Genomic DNA, 6,623 nt, shown 5'->3' on the forward strand with positions numbered 1-6,623 from the left:
CGCCCCCCCGCCAGTCGCCGCCCGGTGCGCGCCCGGCCGCGCGGCAGGTTCCCCGCGCCCCGCGCCGCCTCCACTCGCTAGCTCAGGCTCCGAGGTCCCCCGAGCCGCGTAGCCACCGCGCAGCGCCTCCTCGGCCTCGCCGCGAGGTCTTTCTCCGGGTCCTCCTCGTCCCCGTCCTCGCCGCCCGAGTAGGCGCGCGCCCCGCGCTCCCCGCAGCCGCCAGCAGTGGCAGCTGCAGCAACTGGAGCGGGCGCGGGCTCAGGCCGCCCGGGGGGGGGGGGGGGGGGGGGCTCTCCGCTCAGGTTCGCCTAGCGTTGGGGCTGGGTATGGGGCAGGAAGGCCCCTCGGAGGTGGCCCTGCCCTTGACCCCCAGACCCCGACGAGCAGGATACTGTGCCCCCAGCCCAGGCACGGGACCCGGCCCCTTCTCCAATATGCTGCACCCTGGCGGGGGCGGGGGTGGGGGCAGGGACGGACGAGTGGGGGTCGAGAAGAACAGCAGGACGCCCAGGACTGAGGGGTTTTTCCAAAGGAGCCCCCTCTGGGGAGGGGAAGAGAGGCCAAGCATCCCAAGACCACGGGGTTTCCGGAGCCAGGAGGACCCTCCCCGGATGCACGCACTTCCCGACCCCTCACTCCTCTACTTGCTTTCTGGGCCCCCAGTGCCAAGGATGTGGCTGAAGAGCAGGGCCACGAGGGAGGCTAGTAGGTGGTCTGTGGCTGTGACAGCAGCAGGTGGTTGCTCTCCCTTCTTATTAAGTTCACAGGCTAGTTAGGACCCAAGGCAGGGATGGAGGCCCGGCCCCAGCGTGGTGCAGGGCCCTCATCTGAGCCACATAGTTTCTGCAAACCCCATCCCCACACCATCAGGGAAATCCCTCTTCTGATGCTTGGAAACTTTGCACCCTCTGGGTATCATCCTGCCTCAACTACAGGCTGGGCCACAAGTTTTTCCAGGGATAATTAAAACAAAGATGATCACACTCTGCCCTCACTGTCCACAGTGATTTCCCCAAAGTTTCCAGCTCATTAGTTCAGTCTAATTGGAATTCTCAGGTTCCTTTTGGCTCTTCCTGTGGTAGGGGCCCAAGTGAGCAGCCCTGCCCAGTAGAGCTATCTCTGCCCCAGTAGAAGGTCCAGCCCATCAGCTTGAGGGGGAAGCAGAGGGGTTGGGGGAGGCCAAGTTGGGATGAAAGACGGAGTTGTTAGAGGCTTGAGTCGTTTGTTCAGAATACATTCATGGGCTCCAGTGTATGTATTCATTAGAAAAGACTTAAGACAGAAGTTGAAGGATAAAATGGAACGGGTTGAGAGAGTTCCTGAGTATTTAGTACCCAAAACGTAGTTTGGAAAAGAGAGCTGCAGATGGCATTTTCTAGACAAGTGAAATTGTCTGAGTCTCCCCTTTCTGCTCATCGATGATACCCGGGAGTCCAACCACCACTCTGCCATGTACACTCCACACAGGCAAAGGCCCTGGGTCTGCCAAGAGGCCAGGAAGCTGGCCTGAAAGGGCTGCGCAGAGGTGCAAGGCACCTGCAGCTTTGAGGCTCCCTTATTTATGAGCCTTCGGCACGTCTGTTGCTGCTTTTGTGCCTCAGCATATGCCAAAGAAGTTAAGGACTCACCTTAAATCAAGTCTAAGATTGCAATTTAAAAATAAAACACCCAGTAGAATAAGCATTTGCCTGGCAAGCGCAAGGGTCTGAGTTCAATCCCTGGTTCTGCAAAAAATAAAAAATAAAACACCCATAACATAAAAAGAGCAGCAAAGGACAGGACTGGCTCCCAGCACAGTGTGAAGCCTGTGAAATGGATTCCCTCTCTCACAAAACTGAATTTATGCTGGGGCCTTGGTGGACAACAGCCCTAGGGTCTGATCCCCTGGGTGGGGCCGTTTGCAAAGTCCCCAACTGTGTTTCCCTCCATCAGTGTGGTCTGAGCATCTCTCAAGGGGGTGCTGCAAGCTCCTCCACATGCACCATCACCTGCTCTGATTATTACCTCTGCTTTTGTTGAAGCTTCTAACAGCTTCCCTGTTATCCAGAACCTCCATTGGTTGGGAACCACTGGAGACCCTCACTGTCCAAGTCCATTCCGTCCTAGAATGCCCCACCCTCTCCCACCTCTCAGAATGGCCCAACAGCAGAGCCTAAATAGGAATCTGCTTAAATTCCACTAGAAAAAGATGTCACTGGGCCTTTGCCTGCATTCTCACCACACCCACATTGTCTTCAAGCTTCTGCAGCACGTCCAGAGAATCTGGTACCTGGCCTTCCTGATTTCAAAACAGCTTCACCGAGGCACGATGGGGCCTCATACCTTAGAGGAAACTTAGGCAGCTTTCACTGGTTGTGCCCCCTTATAGGCAAGATTGGAGTAAGACCAGGAACTACCCAGCCTACTTCAAAGAGTAATGTAGAAGGTTGAAAAAGAAAACCACACACATTACAATCAAGATGATAATGACAGTGGCCCCCCAACATTGGACAGATCTGATCGTCTGACCCCACACTTGCACACTCATATGGGCATGCGCTGTGCTGTGCAGGGACTCTGGGGACAGGACTGCAGTGCCTGTGCCCACCTTGCTGTTCTGCATCCCACAGCCCCCTGGGCTGGGATGAGGGTCAGAGGCACCCAATGCTGTTACTCCCATCATTGCACAGCATGCCTGTCCGCTCAGCAGCCTCCAGGTGGCAGAGCCCCTCCAGCCCAGGCCCACGCTTTGCTTTGTCTTCCGTGCTTTGTCTTCCACGCATTGCTTCCACGCCCTGGCCTGGGAAATGACCGGGGGACAGAGAAGCACCCATCAGCCCAGTTCATCTTCATCTGCTGTGGTTGTGCCTGCAGGCTGGGAGTTGAGCAACACCTTGAAGCTAGAACAAAAGCAGAGACCTCACCCTGTGTTCTAAATACAATACAGGCTCCGGACTTCTTTCTAAACTCTTTTAAAAGTGCCCCAGGGAGGAGGCAGCCTCTGGGCCATATGCACATGTCTGCCGCAGCATTAAAAGAAAACCAGAGGTTTCACATTTCTAAAGTACTCTGGTACAAACAATCCTAACTCACTTAAAAGAAATAAAGTGCTTAAACATAAGCTGAAAAAGCAGAGTGATTAAAGGGTAAGAGGAGTGTGTAAGGTTATTTGCTTAGACGTTGGCCCAGCAGGGCCATTATTGTATACTGGATTTTATTTTTCTCGCTTGGACCCGATTCCAATGTTCTTCACGTTAATCCTTGATTCTGAGCTGCAGAAGCCCGGTGGTGACTAAATGATCTGGCGCCCTCTGGTGGCTGATCCTTGCACACCACGGCTGGTTGGGGCTCCTTCAAACCGTCTGAAATTTGAGATGGGCAGTGGATATAGCTAAAAAGCGTAAACCCTGACTGGCAAGTGAAAGGTCCTGAGTTGGATTCCAGGTGCTGCAAATAAAATTCTGGAGGGTAAAGTCCCCAGGTGAACCTCTGCAGCCACAAGGGCTGAGGCATGGACTGAGAGGATGTGGTGGAAGGTTACATTTCAGCTTCCCAGGAGACAGAAGTACAAGAGATCTATTTTACCGCAGGATGGCTATAAATGATAACAGTTATTGTACAGTTGAAGTTGCTGAAAGATTTAAGATGTTCCCAGCACAAATACTAAATGATAAGCAGCAGGAGAGGCAACACATGCCAGCTAGCTTGATTTCACCATTTCATAATGAATGTCAAAATGTCTATCTCACACTACAAAGATACATAACTGCTATTAACTGGGGGGGGGCAGAAGAAAAGAAAAATAATTTGCAACCATAGTATTAGCCTAGCAGCGTACCACGGCTGGGATGCAGACAGCTAACGAGGTTCGTGTCACCACCACAATTTGCTTAGCTCTGACTGCAGCTGGTGACCCCACTGTCTTTACACCACTATTCTATGGAGACCCCCACCCTGTGTCAGTCTTCATGTCTTTGTAAGGGAAGAGAGAACAAGGGCCAGCCAGATAGCTCAGCGGATTAAAGCACCTGCTTAGGCAGATGCAGGGACTGGGGTTCCATCCCCGGCATGCAGTGCTGGCCCCTCCCCCAGAGCATGCTGAGCTAGTGATTGAGAGTGGATGTGGTGGCGCACGCCTGTAATCCCAGTGCCTGGGAGGCTGAAAACAGGAGGATCACTCAGTCCAATCTATGTAGTGAGACCCTGTAGACCCTGGACTAAAAATAAATAATAATAATAATAATAATAATAATAATAAAAGAATAGTAGCCCTGGGGCTGGTGAGATGGCTTAGTGGTCTAAAGCACCTACTTAGAACAAGCTAAGCTAAGCAAAGCACAGGGACCGCGGTTCAATCCCCCAGCACCACATGCCAGCCAGCCCCGCCCCCTGGTGGGCTGAGCTGGCCACACACACACACACACACACAATTAATTAATTAATTAATTAATAAAAAAAAAGAATAGTAGCCCTTATCCCACTTTCCAGAGGCTTGGTTTTGTGGAGTTTCTTGATACGAAGAAAAACCTGCTGCTTCTGAAACTTTTTTTTTCCCCCCAGAACCTGGAATTGAACACAAGCACTTACTGTACTGAGCTAGCTCTCCAGCCCCTAATTTGTTGCTTTGCAATCTATAATAAAAGAGAAAGATTAACTTGGCTCAACCCACCAAACTAAGTCCCTCCTCTGGTTCCCAGATGGAGAGAGACTCATCTCAGAGAACAAGGTGAGAAGGCTTTGTTTTTTCAGAACTATCCCCCTTCTCTCCTTTCTCTCCCCCTACCTCCCTCTCCCTCTCCCTCTCCCTCCCTCCCTCCCTCTTTCCTTCCCTCTCTGTCCCTCTCTCTCTCTCCCGTACTATAATAACTCAGACTTACTGTAAACATCTTAGAATCTAAAAGTCTCCTAAGAAAATACAAAAGTCATCCCACCACCTACAGATTACCAACCGCTCCTAATAGTTTTTATACGCTTCTTTCATGCCCCTATGGGGAGTGCGCTTTTGCAAAATAAAAGTTAGATCGAATATGCAACGCTTATCAAATTCCCCCTCAACAATACATTGGAAGCATTTTTCTCGGTCATCAGATACCAGGGAAAACCCAGGTTTACAAAAGAAGTAATGAAATAATAGTCCAGCAGATGGCGTACTGCTGATATTTGGGTTATTCCAAAATTCAATATATTTCAAAATAAGTTCTAAAACTCTGTGCTGTGAATGGCTAAAGATTTCCACACACACACACAGTCTTTTTTATTTGTCTTAATTTTTTAAATTTTTATTAGCCTAGATGCGTCTAATGAGGTGGCAGCCAGAATCACGGAAAGAACCAAGACCGAAGTACCTTTGCACCAGTGAGCAACACACACTGCCGGCGTATGCGGTGGGGAGCTAGGACAGGCGCAGCATGCAACTTGATTCTTTTTATTTTGCCTTCTCTGTCCTCCTCCTCCTCCTCCTCCTCCTCCTCGGTCCCATTCTCCCTTCTCCTCTTTTGCAAAACTGCATATCTCAGGCCTGCAGGGACAGCAGACGCGAGCAGGACGTGCGTGAGGAGGCCAGGCTGGCCGTGGGACCCCTCCCAGCCCTGCCCCTGCGTCGCTGCCCTCAGATCTGCCGATTCCGGGCGAAGAATTCTTGAGCCAGCTACCACGTGGGCCTCCCTTTTGTAACACAGCAAAGCCAGGGCTGTGGGAGAGGAGAGTGCCCACGGCCCCAGCCCATCCTCTTAGTCCTGCCTGCCTGCTGAGAGAGAAATTTACCAGAACACGCTCCGCGCTGCCTAAAAGGTGACCCGCGGTTTGGCCAGTGAGGACCCAGCCCGTGGACTGTGCCCCGGTGAGCTGTCGCCCTTCACCGCCACCCCGCGGGCTTCCGGAAGAGCAGCGCTGCCCCTCCGGGGCTCCCCCACACCTCTGTGATGGGTGCTCTCCCACAGGGCACCAGCACAGCAATGGGCCCGCCGGTTTCTGCCGGCAGGAGAAGAGGAATGTAAAGGAAGGTAACCTTCTCTGTTTCCCTACTCGAACCTCTGATGTGCAGACCCGGGGGCTCTCTGGTCCTCTCCTCAAGGGTGCCTGGTTTCACATTTGTGGAAGTTCTAGCTCCACCCCGGGGCCCAACTGTTCCCCCTGTGGGCTCCAAGGTAACCTAAGGACCCCGTGATAGAGGACTACGTGGGCTCATCCTGCCTCAGCCTGGGAGCTTTCCCCGCTTCTGTAAACAAGAATAATGCCACACCAGTCGTGGTGGCACACACCTGTAATCCCATCACTCAGGAGGCTGAGGCAGGAGGATCTTTGTAACCTCGAGGAAGTGGCTCCAGGCCAGCCTGGACTACATGGCAAGAATCTGTCTCAAAAGGACAGGAAGAAGAAGAAAGAAGAAAGAAGAAAGAAGAAAGAAGAAAGAAGAAAGAAGAAAGAAGAAAGAAGAAGGAGAAGGAGAAAGAAGAAGAGGAAGAGGAGGAGGAAGAGGAGGAGGAGGGGGAGGATGGGAGGAGGAGGAGGAGAAAGGAGAAGGAGAGGAAGAGGAAGAGGAAGAAGAGGAAGAAGAAGAAGAAGAAGAAGAAGAAGAAGAAGAAGAAGAAGAAGAAGAAGAAGAAGAAGAAGAAGAAGAAGAAGAAGAAGAAGAAGAAGAAGAA

The sequence above is a fragment of the Octodon degus genome, unplaced genomic scaffold, assembly GCF_000260255.1.
Source record: "Octodon degus isolate 3935 unplaced genomic scaffold, OctDeg1.0 scaffold00005, whole genome shotgun sequence".
Classification (NCBI taxonomy): domain Eukaryota; kingdom Metazoa; phylum Chordata; class Mammalia; order Rodentia; family Octodontidae; genus Octodon; species Octodon degus.